The 16,979-nt window shown below is 36.7% G+C and overlaps 1 protein-coding gene and 1 pseudogene across 3 annotated transcripts in view; one reads left to right on the plus strand and one right to left on the minus strand.

Moving 5' to 3' along the window:
• USP32 (ubiquitin specific peptidase 32) overlaps window positions 1–16,979 on the minus strand; it is a 201,818-nt gene that overhangs the window by 166,021 nt on the left and 18,818 nt on the right. The gene's annotated exons all lie outside the window — the stretch shown is intronic.
• LOC142460220 (small ribosomal subunit protein eS8 pseudogene) overlaps window positions 1–16,979 on the plus strand; it is a 41,744-nt pseudogene that overhangs the window by 7,644 nt on the left and 17,121 nt on the right.

Raw genomic sequence — 16,979 nt, forward strand, 5'->3', positions numbered from 1 at the left:
CCTGAATATTGCTGCAATGCATAAAAAATTGAAGTGGTCTAAGAGAAAATTCTTCCTTCCTATTAAATAGTGCTAAAAATAAAAAACTATGGAGCACAGGGGGGTGTAGAATGGAATTTGTTTGCTGGACAACAAAGCCATTTTGTCACTGAATGAGTCAGTAACAACTTATCAATTCCCACTACAAATGATGAGACAAACAAGTCTTTTATTAAGCATGAGAGCTGAATATGCCACTATAAGTTAACATTTCAAATGATTTGTGGAAAATAATGTTTTTGAAAGATACCCCTAAGAATAGAACATAAATCAAACACTATACACTTACAATCACAGGAAATTTGTTGTATAATTGAATGCTGCAAAAGTCTTAAACATATCACAGAGTATTCATTAGCTTTTTTGTCCCCCACTATTATAAGAAGGCAGGAGCCCTGGTGACATAGTGGTTCCATGTTGGGCTGCTAATCTGAAAGGTCAGCAGTTCGAAACCACCACAGCTCTAACAAGGCTTTCTACTCCTGGAAAGAGTTACAGTCTTGGATATATACAGGAGTTCTACCCTGTCCTAAAGGGTCACTATGGGTCAGATCTGACCCAATGGCAGTGAGTTGTTGTTTTATATTATAACAAAATGAATATTTAACACGTTAATGACAGGTTTTCTACTTCATTCACTTGCTTCCATCAATATCTCAAATCAAACATACAATTTATCATTCTCCTGGTTCATAAACTTCTGAAGCTACTGGCAACATGGCAGTCATCAGTTCAACTACATTAAAATATTTTCCCCAAATCCTCTTTTCCATCAAAGAAAAAAAATCTGACTAAAAGATAACTAGGATCCCCAATTCCCTTTGCTATCAAACCACAAAGTAATGGCAGGCTGTCATCACTGCCATTATCTAATTAAACAAAGTAAAATTAATAATAAATATATCTAGCCTAGAATTTTACTCTTTGACAAGCACTTTCACAGAAAACAGATGTCAACAAGCACTAATGCATCTAGCTGCTAACCAAAAGATGAGTAGTGGTTCAAACCCACCAGTTTCTTTACAGGAGAGAAATGTGGCAGTGTATACTATTAGGGTTTACGGTCTATAGGATCTTGGAAGTACAACAGCCCGAATGTTCCTTAGAAGTAACAATGGCAAGACTTTGTCTCATCTATTTGGACATGTTCACAAGAGAGATCAGTTCCTGGAAAAGGACAACATGCCTAGTAAAGTAGAAAGTCAGTGAGAAAGAGGAAGACCCTCCAGGAGATGGATTGACATAATAACTTCATCAACAGGCTCAAACATAACAATTGTGAGGATGGCACAGGAGAAGGCTGTGTTTCATTCTGTTGTATATGAGATCGCTATGAGTCAGCAATGACTAGACGGAACGTAACACCACCACCACCACCTATAAAGGTGGAGAACCTTTTTTCTGCCAAGTGCTATTTGGATATTATTAACATCATTAGAGAGTCATGCTGGTCAAACATTTAATCAAACCCCTAATGTGATTGGCTGTGGGTAAAAGACATGCCGTACTTCTTCTGTTAAGTGTTAGTCTCAAAAAAAAAAAAAAAAAGTTACAGTCTCTGGGAGGGTGGAGGAAGGGAGAAAAGAGGAGCTGATACCAAGGGCTCAAATAGAAAGTAAATGTTTATAAAACAATGAAGGCTCAACGTCCCTCAGTGACCCATAGCCTGGAGACACAGTGTGGGAATTGCGCCCGATCTGATCCCGCCACACCAAAGCAAATCACTAAGGGGGTGCAACAGAACAGCAAAGGAATGGAGCAGCGAGATCCCCAGAGAATGCCGAAGGTGGACTTTGGGGCCAGGGCTTGATGCCCCAACAGACTGGACTGTAAAACACTCCTAAAGGCCAACAAATAGTCCTTGAACTAACTACAAGCTTTTCTTTCTTGTGTTTGGTTTTTTTTCCTGTCATTGGTTTGTTGTTGTTGTTGTTTTGTTGTATATTGTTGCTTGGTTTTGCTCTGTCTTGTTTTGTTATTATCTCCGCGGGTCTGTCTAAATAAGATAGGCTGGAAGAACAATCTGGAAGAGAAAACAACGGGACCGACAGTTTCAGGGGCACATGGGAGAGGGGGAGGTGGGAGAAAAGGTAGTGGTGTTAACAAACCTAGGGACAAGGGAACATCAAGTGATCCAAATCTGCAGTGAGGAGAGTGTGGGAGGGCTGGTAGGGCGAGATCAAGGGTAATGTAACCAAGAAGAATTACTGAAACCCAAATGAAGACTGAGCATGATAGGGACAAGAGAAAAGTCAAAGGAAATAGAGGAAAGAGCTAGGAGGCTAGGGGCATTTATAGAGGTCTAAATAAAGGCATGTATATATGCAAATATATTTATATATGAGGATGGAGAAATGGATCTATGTGCATATATTTACAGGTTTAGTATTAAGGTAGCAGATGGACATTGGGCCTCCACTCAAGTACTCCCTCAATGCAAGAATACTTTCTTCTATTAAATTGGCATTCTATGATGCTCACCTTCCAGACAAAATCACTGAAGACAAAGCAGGTGCATAAGCAAATGTGGTGAAGAAAGCTGATGGTCCCTGGATATCAAAAGATATAGTGCCTGGGGCCTTAAAGGCTTGAATGTAAACAAGCGACCATCTAGCTCAGAAGCAACAAAGCCCACATGGAAGAAGCACACCAGCCTGTGCGATCATGAGGTGTTGAAGGGATCAGGTATCTGGCATCATCAGCACAAAAAATCTTATCATTGTGAATGAGGGGGAGTGGGGAATGGAGACCCAAAACCCATTTGTAGGCCACTGGACATCCCCTTACAGAAGGGTCTCGGGGAGGAGACATCAGGGTGCAATGTAGCAACGATGAAACATACAACTTTCCTCTAGTTCCTAAATGCTTCCTTCCCCACCCATTATCATGATCCCAATTCTACCTTACAAATCGGGCGAGACCAGAGGATGTATACTGGTACAGAGATAGGAACTGGAAACACAGAGCATCTAGGGCGGATGATCCCTTAGGACCAGTGGTGTGAGTGGAGATACTGGGAGGATAGAGGAAGGGTAGGTTGAAAAGGGGAACCGATTACAAGGATCTACACATAACCTCCTCGCTGGGGGGTGGACAACAGAAAAGTGGGTGGAGGGAGATGTCAGACAGTGCAAGATATGACAAAATAATAATTTTTAAATTATCAAGGGGTCATGAGGGAGCAGGGAGGGAGGAGAAAAAATGAGGAACTGATTCCAGGGGCTTGGGTGGAGAGTGGATGTTTTGAGGGCAATGAATGTACAAATATCCTTTACACACTTGATGCATGTATGAATTGTGATACGAGTTGTATGAGCACCTAATAAAACGATTACAATAATAATGGCAACACATGTACAAATTTGCTTGATACAATTGATGGGTGGATTTTTTAAGAGATGTAAGAGCCCCCAATAAAATGATCTTTTAAAAAAATTACAATTTCCTGCCATGTCCCCACAGATATGGATCCATGAGACACTGAACCCAACAGCCTATAATCTTTCTAATTCCTAGTTCACCATCCTATATCATCACTGACAGATGGCTATGTGAATCTGAAGAGGAATGTATGGATTAATATCTGACTTAGGGACTTCAGTTGGACTGGGTTGGGATGCCTTCTTGATAAATAATTACTTCTTGTTATAAAGCTCCTTCTTATACGTTAGGGAGAGAGAATTACAATCTCAGAAACTCACAAGAGCGAGTTCTACCCTGTCCTATGAATCGGAATCAACTCGACATCAGTGAGTGAAGGTGACTGCTAGAACTGTTTCTCTTGGTGAGGTGTGTGGTGTTCGCCGGTACTGATGATCTCATGGACCTTAAATATCCCTAGTGCCAGACGTTCCCTACCCCTGTGGTTATGAGTTGGAATCAACTGAATAGCAATATGATTTTTCTTGTTGGTTTGGTTTTGACAGATACTATCTTCTAAGATTTTTAAGAAATAAAGGCAGTTTTATAAGATAAGGACCAAATATCTGTGATGGTGTTTTGTTTTTATATATAAGTATGCATCTATTGATGTTGGACCACATATACATCTGTTTCTATATTATTATAGAGTTCAAAAATACTGATTACAGAATGGGAGGTAGGAGATATATTTTGCTAAGTATAAATATAATAAAGACTAACATATTTCCAAAGGACCAACATTTTTCTTAAACTCTTCCTTTCCAGAAACTTCATTGTACATTAATTTATGTTTTCAAATAAAGTTCATTTATGTTTTCAAATAAAGTTCATTTCAAATAAAGTTCATTGGCAACAAATGTGGTTGATACAACTGATGTACGGATTGTTATAAGGCGGGAAGAGCCCTCAATAAAATGATTTTTTTAAGTTGATTTCTCCAATGAGATTCATCTTCTATATAAGCCACTTATTATTTTAGGTTGTTATTTATCAAAAAACAATAATGACATATATTTATATCATCACTAGATGACCGCAGAGTTAGTTAAATCAAGTCTTCTGCTCTCCAGTTAGCAGTTGAGTCCATAATATTTCCAAGTTGAAAGCAATTCCATGTGTCTTCTATTTAAGACACCAAGAAAATACTTTCTATAATTCTGAAAATCTACACATCTTTGTCTTATTAAGATCCTTGTTTATAGAAGAAAAATTAGAAAATATAGAAGAAAAATTAATAAAACTTGGAATTGTTCTGTTTTCTATGTAGAATGAAAATACCTAAGATTTTTAATGTAGTTTTTAGTAAACTAGTGAAAAAGATGATATGTCTCTCTTCTCAAGTGCTGTCATTTAGGACAAAATACTAGTGGGAAAAAATTGATGGCTTATCAATCTAAGAAATGACAAGAAAAATGCCATCTTTAATAATATTAATATATAACTTCTGACAAGCCTTCATAACATTTTTCAACTGATACTAAAAGCAATTCTGAAAAAAAATTATACAAATGTGTAGGAGTCAGTTGTGAGAAATTTCAAAATTTTTTTTATTTCACATATGTACTGAGTCTGACACATATGTCAAACTGAGTATTTATAAGTAAGTTTGTTATTAAAAAGTACATACGAACCCTGGTAATGACAACTGTTTTGATATGAAATTTTTACAATTAAAATAATAATAGCATTTCGAAGTATCAAAATTTTTATAGGTACACTTATAATTGGGGTGAATTTGTTGTACTATAGATGTTTAATTTTCATTATTATATCAGGCATTATTATACCCTGGATTTAACAGCATCTAACAGTTTCCTAATAACCTTAGTTTTTCCAACAGCAATTATATAAATTATTTTTCTATATTCTCAATCACAACTTTCAGCCAGGTGCCTAACTACAAAACTACTGGCATTGATGGCATTAAGAGTTCACTCACCAGCATGGGAAAAAGTCATAAAAACTCTACTAACATATCAGGTAGAGGAATAGACCCCACCTTATGCTTCAGCTTATGGTGTGAAGAAAAATGAAAGTAATTTCAAGAGCTAATTTTGTTTAAGTGAAGATGTTCATTGCTCTTATAAACCAAGCTCTAATTATTCAGTTAATCTAATTTTATAAAAAAATTATCTCTTCAAAAACAATTGAGTCTTTAAAAGCATTGAGTCTTAATGGTGAATTTAACTTTCAAGACAATTAATCTGTAACTAAAAAATTGCCTTCTCTGTAATCATTCACTCAGTATTCCTCCAAGGAGTTCTTGTCCTAGTTATGTACAAAAACTTTATTACTTTTTCATTGCAGAGTGACTTCATGGTAATAGTTAAGTCATCAGAAATAAAAGTAATTACTGAAAGCATTTATTCATAGACAGCCATTCTTATAAGTACAATTCTACATATAATTTTATTAAAATACTGAAATAATGCCACAGAACAAATATGTAAAAGGTAAGCTAGAACACAGTTATGAAAAGAAGTTTGGTCTTGAAACTGGTTTTCCTTAATGATATGAGGAATTAATCTGTTTTTAAAATAGCAATAGCTCTAATAACTGACATTTGAAACTAAAATGAAATGTATTTTAAAGAAAAAGAAATAAAATTTAGTTAGACTTGTTAAGAGTTGTCTACTCATTATTTCTGATTCTAAAACTCTTTTTCATTTAAATTGATTAAAAAGGAAACACAATGCTCTTATTAAGGTGGATAACAATCAAGCCTATTTTTTAAAAGAATCCCATATACTGTATATTCTCAAGTATAAGCCGACCTGAACATCAACAGAGGCACCTAATTTTACCACAAAAATTGCATTAAAAATGTGCTGGAATGACAAAATAACGAGGTATAAATTACCAAGGGCACATGAGGGAGGGGGGAAAGGGGAGGGAGGGGAAAAAAAAAAGAGGACCTGATGCAAGGGGCTTAAGTGGAGAGCAAATGCTTTGAGAATGATTGGGGCAGGGAATGTATGGATGTGCTTTATACAATTGATGTATGTATATGTATGGATGGTGATAAGAGTTGTATGGGTCCCTAATAAAATGTAAAAAAAGAAAAGAGGAGAAAAAAATGATTAGGGCAGGGACTGTACAGATGTGCTTTATACAATTGATGTATGTATATGTATGAACTGTGATAAGAATTGTATGAGCCCCTAATAAATTGTTAAAATTTAAAAAAATGTGCTGGAAAAGTCAGCTTATACACGAGTATATATGGTAATTCTAAGAACTGTGTAAGGAAAAAGAAAGAAAACAAACTCAAGAGTTGCCAATAAGTAAAAAGCAACCAAGCTAATTTACTCTAATTCATAAAGCACAATTCCATCTTTTCTGCTGTGGAAGAAATACAGTATTTAAGGATACTTAAGTATTCCCCTACTAACCTCACAATGTTGTTTACTGAAAGTAAATAAAGTAAAATTAAAAACTTGACAGAAGATATATAAACATTTGACAGCTTTTCATTCTGACAAACAGAAAAACAGAGGAAAAAGAATTCTAGTAATCTGCCACCATTGAGTCCATTCTGTTTCACCACACCCCCTGGGAGCAGCGTAGAAGTGCTCCATTGGGTTCTCAAAGGTCTTTGCTTTTCAGAAACAGATCACCAGGCCTGTCTTCCATGAAGCTTCTTGGTGGGCCTGAACCACCAACCTTTTGGTGAGCACGTAACCTGCTGCTTTAGTTAGTAAGAAACCTTGACATAAAATCTACAGAAGAGCTCTACTACAGAAAAACAATTTTTGGAAAAGGTCTGAGTTCAGAAGAAACCAAGCTACTATAATTATAAGAGCAGAAAGGGAGGGAGGGATAGAGTAAAAGGAAAATAGACTTTACAATGAGGTTCTAGTTAAAAAACAAGAAAAAAAGGGCTAGAGTCAAGAACTGAATCTGATCACAGAAAATAATAAACATTAAGACTAAAACTTTATTCTTTATTATACATAGCAAGCACTTCAAAATTGTCAACAATTTCCTGATAACCATACAAAGGTTCTATATAAACAACCTCAAGATGCAACATTCTGAAGTTTTACTACATAAAAGCAAAAGTGTGCAACCACTTCCCAAACAACCAAAACAAAACAAAGATAATTAAAAATAAGGAAGTTAAGGCTCCGAGTGATGCAATGAAACTTTCTATGAGAAAATACACATGTTTCTAAAGCAGGCTATGCAGAGAAATCAGTGAAATTATGAGGTAGGCAGAAGAGGTGCTATTCATAAAAACGTCTTTGAAAATATTTTTTAAAACTAAGAATGGAAATGATCTCCTGGCTCATTATAGATTAACTACTTAACATATAAAAAACATCCAGATGGAAAAACAAAAGTAAATATACATTTAGATTCTAACTCTTTATCACACTCCAAAATATGCTGAATACTGAAAAAAGAAGTAATAAATTAGAGCCCATTATTTTTCTGGTAAGCATCAGAGTAAAAATGTGACACTTCAGGATATCAAAAAAAAAGTTTACAGATTTGACTACACAAATATAATTCATAAAACAAAAAAACAAATATAATTCATAAACATTAAAAACAATAACAATCACAAGGTAAATTGGAAACATTTGTAATAAATATATCAAATGTCTAATATCCAAGCTATCTTGGATAATGATATTGAGCTCTACAAACTTTTTTTTCTTTTAAATGAAGGGGAAGGATGAGGCTTTCTACTCCTGTAGAGATATGCAGCCTCAGAGACTCACTGGGGCAGTTCTACTCTGCTCTATATGGTTGCTGAGTCAGCAATGACTTGATGGCTGTGGAAATGATGCTCCAGGGGGATGAATGATAATGTTCTCTAACATAAATGAAAATGATGTCTCCAAGGTGAATCAGAGACATATATAAACCACAGAGACTTGAATGGGTTTGGGACTTGGACTTAATTCTAACCCCAATCTAATAACAATTGATTCTCAGGACATGGCCCTGCTTGATGTTCAACCTCCTTTAGAGCTCATTGAAGATAAGGGTGTTTTAACAAAGTGTGGTGAAGAAACTAGATGGTGCCCAGCTATCTGAAGGAATAGCAGTCTTAGCTCTTTCCAGCCAGTGCCTAGCATCTTGGGACAACTGGCACAAGCACCACAAGCCTGGGGAGAAGAGAAAGCCCTACCACAAGAATCAGAAGTATGAACTGGGACACCCAGCTGCTAACACTAAAGAATGGTCTCCTGCAGCATCCACACATTTCGTGTGAGGAGGCAACAAGAAGTACAGGGTCCTGAGGCTGGATGTGGGGAACTTCTTTTAGGGCTCTGAATGTTGTACCCCCAAAACAAGAATCATCGATGTTGTCTATAATACATCCAACAATGAGCTAGTTCCCACCAAGACCTTGGTGAAGAACTGCATTGTGCTCATTGACAGCACACTCAGCACACCATACCCCCAGTGGTACAAGTCCTACTATGCACTGCTCCTGGGCTGAAAGAAGGGGGCTAAACTTACTCCTGAAGAAGAGATTGTAAATAAAAAGTGATCAAAGAAAATTCAGAAAAAAATATGATGCAAGGAAAAAGAATGCAAAGAGCAGTATTCTGGAGGAGTTCTAGCAGGGCAAGCTTCTTGCCTACATTGACTCAAGGCCAGGCCAGTGTGGCCAACCAGATGGCTATGTGTTAGAGGGGAAAGAGCTGGAATTCTTATCTGAGGAAAATCAAAGCTCAAAAAGAAATAAATCTTCCCATCCTGGCACATGTATTAAAGGTGTTTACTTATATAAAAAAAAAGAAGAGCGATCTTAAAGGTTAGTTCTCAAACAAGCAGCCATCTTAAGTGAGGTATAAACCAAGTGTGCCACATGGAAGAAGCACACCAACCTGTGTGATCCAAGAATTGTAAATAATATAATCAAAATCTAAAGGAGGGACTAGCACCAGAGCTTAAATTGTGAATACCTTATCTGCAGAAGGCTATGGATGAAAAGTGGAAACCCAAAATCCATTTTCAGGATCTACACAAACCCCTCTGATCAGTTAAAGGATGTAAATAGCCCTGTTATCAGAGAGAGTACTATAAAGTCCATTATGATAGACATAATTAGGTCAAAATATAATATCATTTGATCTCCCTTTTGACCCATTTAACCCAAAGCTGTTTGGGTTTAAAAAAAAAAAGATGAGGGAGGGAGGGGGGGGATGAGAAGCTGATACCAAGGGCTCAAGTAGAAAGAAAATGTTTTGAAAATGATGATGGCAACATACGTACAAATGCGCTTGACACATGGATATATGTATGAATTATGATAAGAACTATATGAGGCCCCAATAAAATAATTTTTTTAAAAAAAGATGAAGACCCTGGTGAATACCCTCTGGCATGGATGGGAACAGCCTTGCTAATGCACTGGAAAGTAGATTGCTGCAGATGCAGTTAGGTTAAAATTTAGCACCCTTATCATTTGATCTTCCTTATGATTCATTTAAATTTGTTCTATTTTTTAATTATGTTCTGCTGGTTTTTATGTTTTACTTTGTTACTCGTGTCTAGTTTTGTTTTTAATGTTTTTCTGTATATGAAATCCAAGATAGGTAAATCTGTAGCGATAGTAACTGGATTAATTCCTTGAGGGCATGGCAGGGAAGGCTAGAGGGAAATGGGGAGCTAATAATGATTAGTATAAGAAGGAGGGAAATGTTTTAAAACAGATTTTGATGATTGTCCAACTCTTCTTGCTGTAATTGGACTACTGAATTGTACAATGTACCAGTAAAACTGCTAAAAATTAATGCTAAAAAATACTAAGTTTAATAACTAAATATGGTGACAAATACAAGATGCCAAAAAGACAATAGGAAACATAAATACCAAAAATATGAGGAAATGTCCTACTTGACACTAATCAAAAAAAGTCTACATTAAAACGGGTTGTAGACTTCAACCAGCAAATTAAAAAGTTTACATATTATAATAGCAAATGCTAAGTTTAGCAAAAATCCATAGGCATATACAACTTTCAAAACCGATTTTAATCAAAAGATTTTTATTCATGGGAATCTATTCCAAGAAATGAGATTAAATTTAACAATTGTCAGGATGGCGCAGGGCCAGCAGTGTTTCATTCTGTTGCACACAGGGTCCTTATGAGTCAGAGCAGACGAGGTGGCAACTAACAACAACAACTTTCTAAAAAAAGCAATCTTTAAGAGGAGGGGTAGGGATTTTTAGTCATAAACCAAAGTAGAAAGAAAGTAGGGCAGCAGATCAAACTAGGAAATTTTAGAAGTTTAGAAAGTGGATGATCACATATTCATTAAAGACTTAGTGGATCCAAGTAACCTGAATCCCAAACTCCAAAAAAACACCAAAGTCACTGCCAATGAGTCCATGCCAATTCATAGAGACGCGATAGGGGAGGGTAGAACTGTCCCTATGGATTCCCAATGCTTAGTAACCAGGAAATAAGAGTTTAATAGATGTTAGAATCCATAAATGTTCAAGAATCAGTATGACCAGAGTTCTTCTAAAGGGGTAAAAGAGTTGCCTGGAATTGACTCCTTGGCATTGGTTTCTTGGTGCTATGGGATGAAAGCTGTTTAAGAAGAAGTAGGATCTCCTCAACCCCTGCACACAGCCTGGCTACCAATCTGGCAACAGAATACGAGTTTGTTGTCTGGAACATGTAAAACACTTCTCTGGTCATGAAGTTAACTGAGCACCTCTAAAAACAGGTCATTTAAAAGCAAAAGCATAGAGGATGATATGGAGACAGCCCTCTCTTCCTCCCCTGAGCTTCCAGACTCTGGCAGCCAGACTTTTATTCTCCAAACAAAAGATGTAAGATTTCTCTGCAAAACATCTTTGTATGTAGACTCTCTTCTCTCTGCGCCCCTCAACATTCAAAGAGTTACCTTTAGGTCTTTCCTCGTGGACTAGTCAGAACACATGGTCTGCTGGGAACAAAAGATCTAATATAGAAGAATCTCCATGGTAAGGCAAACAGGAGTTTCCAGAATCTTCACTGTATACCAAATGAGACCAAGAGTGAGGAATCGGTCCAGTTAGGAGAAAGTGAGGAAGCTACAAGAGTCATTAAAAGAAACTGGTAATCGTGAGAAGAGAGTTAAACAAGTGACAGTTTAGGGTTGAATTAATACTAAATGCTTAGAATACTAAAGAAACAAAATGAGGACAATCATTAACTGCAGGGAAGCAAAAAAATCGTGCTAGAAAAGTAATCACAGCTTAACTTTGGCTATGACTCATATGTACATGGTTATAATAAAGCAATCATGGAATATTTATCTAAATAAAATTAGCATATAATCAGTATGTGGTAATAACTTCATGTCTGTTAGGGCTATATCTGTGGTTCCATAAGGTTATGCCAGTTATTTGAAATCCTAATGAGAGGATACCAACAGTACTTCGCTAAGTACAAGGGGGTATTAAAAGGTTCATGGAAAATTTTCACTTCTTTTAAATCCATTTTTAATCACGATTTTTGAAGCCCCATCATATGGAGACTAGATCTGTCTCCCACTAGCCCTCTGGATCCTGCATCCTCCCCAGTCCTGGGGCAGCAGGGCAAACACCCATGACTGCCTGCCCCACTATCCCCACATCAGGCAGGATGACACGGGTACCAAGAGAACTATTGAGGGTAATACACCATGGAGGGCACGGTCTAGTCAGCCAGGGCATCCCTGGGATTTCTCCTGCCAGCTGTGGAGTTGGGAGGAAAGGTGGTGCGAAGGAGCAAAAAGGCAGCTGGCAAAGGAAGTGCAGGCAAAGGAGAGAAGGAAAAAGCTAATGAGTTTAAATTAAAGCCCACTGTGGGGTTCTGGGAAAGTATGAAAGTAAGAGAGATGGTGACGGTGGGCCAAGAGATGAGGCTGAATGACAAATGTGCACCAAGGCAGATTGACACGTGTGGCTCTTAGAAAACCAGGTGGCAGCCATGCAAGACAAATGCGAACAGAACCAGTTCCACACAGTCCTTCAGTACAGCTGTAGCATCACAGATATTGCTTGCATCTTTACTATATATAATAATATGGTGTTCACATAATGTCCAAACCATATAGCATCTTATTTCACATAAAGTATCACAGGAGTTAATCGAGACATGCCTATACAGGCATAGAATGAGGTAATAAGGAAAGGGGAAGTGGTGGCTACAGGGAACAAAAGGAGAAGAAAATTAAATTCTCATGCTCTAAAGTGGGAAGTCAACAGATGTCTAAAACTGAAATATCAATATCAAATAATGAAAGATGATCAACTAACAGGACTTCAAAGGAGTTCAAACCAATTCTGTTATAGCCAATGAAACAAAACCAGAACAAGTTAGAATTTTTTTAATTGGGAGAATGTGGAAAAATAATTAGATGGAAGAAAATCATGGGTCAAAGATCTAGAATGAGACTTGGAAGATATGTAATTAAGTCTCCTTTCAGGAGTCTGATGGATGAGACTGAATTATTGGTAAGACTTTGGAAAGCAACATACTTTTGCAGCTGTACAGTTAGCCAGATGAGGCACTGCTGCTTCACATTCTGCTCAAAATCTGTTGGGCAAGACATCTGATTACTAAGCAACACACACCCTGTCCTTGTTTTCTTTCTTTTTTGTTTTTTAATCCTTGTTTTCTAAGAGGAAGATTAAATTTCTGGCATGGCTTCAATCTGTAATTTTTCCCATTCCAGCCATCAATCCAGCTTACTTAGTGCAGTCCCTAGGCAGAGACTGAACCAGAAAGAACTGGCTCAAAATCTTGATATAAAGTTGTCTCTTCTTGGGAAGAAAACAGACCAGGGAAAATTCGAGAACTGCCTCTTCGGTAACAGATCTTGTACAAACTATTAAACACATTTAAACTGTATGCACATATAACGATAAAAGTAGACGGAGCAGGAATAAAAAAACAAGATTCTCAATTGCAAGTACACAAGAATCCCACAACCATCAAGAAACGGGTAAATAAACTGCATCTCCACTATGATTAAAACAATATAAAAATGCTGAAGAAAAAAGCAGATAATTAGTTCTTGATATGGTACTGGAACCACATTAGTGATATCTTCTCGCATGGTTTTCTAATTTCTTGGTAATGTTATTATATTGCTTTAATGATTTTCAAACAACTTTACAAAAGTGCTATTGCTTGGTAGTCGACAGTCCTATATGCCTTTGCTAAAAAATGACCCATCTTCTCTGTGAATGTCAACCTACTTCTTATCAAAGTCACCTTTTAAGATTTGGTTAAAATGTCACCTCCTCTTTCCTTCCAGCTACAGATCTTAAATAACTGCTCTCTTCTTCATGCTCTCTTCTTGATGCTCTGCTGTATCTTACCTGGATAATAATCGCCTTGGAGGCAGTACTATGTTTATGTGTCTTGGGTCCCCAAACACATAACAGGGTTTAAGGCATAAATACTTCATTAATTAATCCTTCAATTATTTATTCATTCCAATAACCAAAAGAAATCTAAGTTTTGTTTGTTTGGTTGTTTTTTGGGGTGGTTTTGCAGCAGCGGCGGCCAAATTGTTTTTTGTTGAATCAAAGCATAACCCAATTTTAATGGGGAGAAAAAGCAAAGGAACTAATATACTCACACGACTTCTAAAAAGGATTCATTATTAAATTTCATCTTTTTCACTTGAACATTTTAAAAATAATCTACATTTAACTTTACAGAACTCAGATTTGCAAAGCATTATTCAAATCTTTACTAGAAATTTCTCCAGATTACTTTAAGGATACATACACTCTCAAGACCAAACCCACTGCCAACCAGCTGATTCTGACTTATACCAACCTACCAAGAACATTGCACCATGAAGTACAAGACAAAAATTGAGGTTAGATCACAAAAACAAACAAAAAAATCTTCATCGCCGTTAATTCCAATTCATTGCAAGCCTATAGAAGAGAACAGAAGTACCCCTGTGAGTTTCCAAGACTGTAACACTCTCTTTTTTTAAAAGACTGTTCCTCTTGACAGGTACAGAAAGCCCCTTCTTTCTCCCGTGGAGTGCCTTGTAGATTTGAACTTCTGATCTTGAGGTTAGCAGCCCAACATGTAACCACAGCTCCTTCACAAAGCCTATTTTATTTTCTCTACAAAGCACAAATCACTCCTTTCCTGAGAAATCATCTTCTTGCCAAAACATGTATCTGATGAAGAATCAGACACTAAGCTTAATTGTTTTAAAGGGCAGTCCTCACTTTACATGGTCATATGCACAAATTTCAGTTATCACAGTTCAATTAATAGTGTGCAATACCCGTTGCCACCTCCAGGAGAGAATTCCCCTACCCCACCCCTGCCTCTCCCAAACCCAGAAGGCAGGAAGGAGCACCTTAATTCCTATGCATGTGAAAATACCATAGGTAGATTTTTACACTTTTCAAAATTTCCCCACTAACTGTTTAAAATTATCTTCTAATTTTTTTAAATCTATCTTCCATAAACCCCTCTCTAAAAGCTTTCAATAAAGCTTATAAAAATATATAGAGAAGAAATATTAAATTATTTGATTTAGAAGGAATATTGACTACTCATAATCAATATTTTCAGTTACAAGTCTATTAGGATCATTGTAAGGTACTTCTGAAACTTTTCATGTGAATTCTGATAAATATCACAAACTCAAATAAACAAATTTAAACTTAATGTTAAAGATTGTGCAGAAAACAAATGCCATAAAGACTGACCTTATAACACTTAAAAACAACAGTAGAATGAACACTCCCTAAACCCAGAAAATCTTTCAAAAGAGAACTGTGTGACAATATTTTCCAAATGATTCATAAAACCTGTGTGCCCATCAAAAGTTGGTGGTGCTTTGTAAGGGAATCTGCCTTTGGTGAAATTCAGGACCACCGATTAACTTTATTATTAAATCATAGCCAACTAGAAAGTCAGGATATTGATTGGGGAACATAAAAAAGGTGTCTCTCCTACTGCAAAAATCTACATTAAAGATGGCAGAAGTCTTTTTCCTAAATATGAGAAATGTATGTATCTTCATGAAATGTTAAAACAACTTGTTATCAATCCAATTGTTGTAAGGACCTGTAGTTTATGTACTACCAGCATAAACACCCCATAAGTGTCCAGTAATGTGAATGGGATTAATATGCTCTAAATTTCTTGCACTAAGGCACCTTTTTTAAAATCCCAGTTTTTTTCACTTTCTATCTGGAGTCAAAAGTTCTCAAAAGTCCTATCTGACTGGACAGATATAGGTGATTTTTAGGGGGTGGTAAATAATGGCTATAAAAGATTTCTTTTAGGTATGTAATTTCTCAAATGTAACCCATGATGTATCAAAATTTTATTGTGGCAATGCTCTTTGTGCATGTTTATTAGTTCTTACCAGTCGTTTATCTAACCCTCTGCTTTTAGACATTTTTATCTCTCGGCAGTTTTTTTATAACTTCATATACTGGAAAAAAACTGTTATTCTACACTAATGACTGATACTTTAATACATTCATCTGAATTTCCCCCCATGCCAATTTGATAAATTGTCTAATTAATGGCTTTGAGGATTGTTATAACACTGTGGTTGGGACTATTGAACAATCCAAAATGGCCTCAAAATTCATCAAGGCACACATTTCCTGTGTTCCTTAAGTCCGTCCACCTAGAAGACACTTGCCCACCCGATAGGTAGCCTGAGCAGAGCACAGCCAGAGGCACTAGGAATGCTTTCTCCTTCTCCCTCATCACAAAAATGACCTAACAAGAGGTTTCAAATCAGTTGAGAAGCCTAGCAGACTCGAAGTTGTTTTCCTGGTATGAGAAGAGCCCCAATGCAGATCTTTCCTGCCCAGCAAGCTACCACAGAAAGCAGTCCTGTAAGTACAACAAGCAGGTCTGTCTATAAGACCTCAGGGCAAGACCCAGGGCAAATCTAAGGCAGCTCAGATTGGCTCCAGGTCAGTTTTCTAGGTTCCCAGTCTCTAAAGGAGTGCCTCTCCCTCTTAGAGGTTTGAAGCCAAAACAAAACAAAAAAAAAAAGTGCTACATATTAATCTTTAGTATTAAGCTCAGTGGCATTACAATAAAGTACTTCATGAAAGAAAATAGGTTTTATTTATCTTTTAGAAGTTACTACTTTTCAGGTGGGGTAGAAAGGGGGGTTACAAGGATCTACATATAACCCCCTCCCTGGGGGATGGACAACAGAAAAGTAGGTGACGTCAGATAGTGTAAGACATGACAAAATAATAATAATTTGTAAATTATCAAGAGTTCAGGAGGGAGCGTATGTGGGGAGGGAGGGTAAAAAATGAGGAGCTGATACCAAGGGCTCAAGTAGAAAAAAAATGTTTTGAGAATGATGATGGCAACAAATGTACCAATGTGCTTGACACAATCAATGGATTCTGTATGGATTGTGCTAAGAGTTGTATGAGCCCCCAATAAAATGATTAAAAAAAAGAAGTTACTACTTTTCATCAAATAAAAGAACAATTGTGAAAATTTTGAAATAGTAAAAAATCTTATATTTACTGCTTTTTTATTATATACATTA

This window comes from Tenrec ecaudatus, chromosome 10, assembly GCF_050624435.1.
Source record: "Tenrec ecaudatus isolate mTenEca1 chromosome 10, mTenEca1.hap1, whole genome shotgun sequence".
NCBI classification, from domain to species: Eukaryota; Metazoa; Chordata; class Mammalia; order Afrosoricida; family Tenrecidae; genus Tenrec; species Tenrec ecaudatus.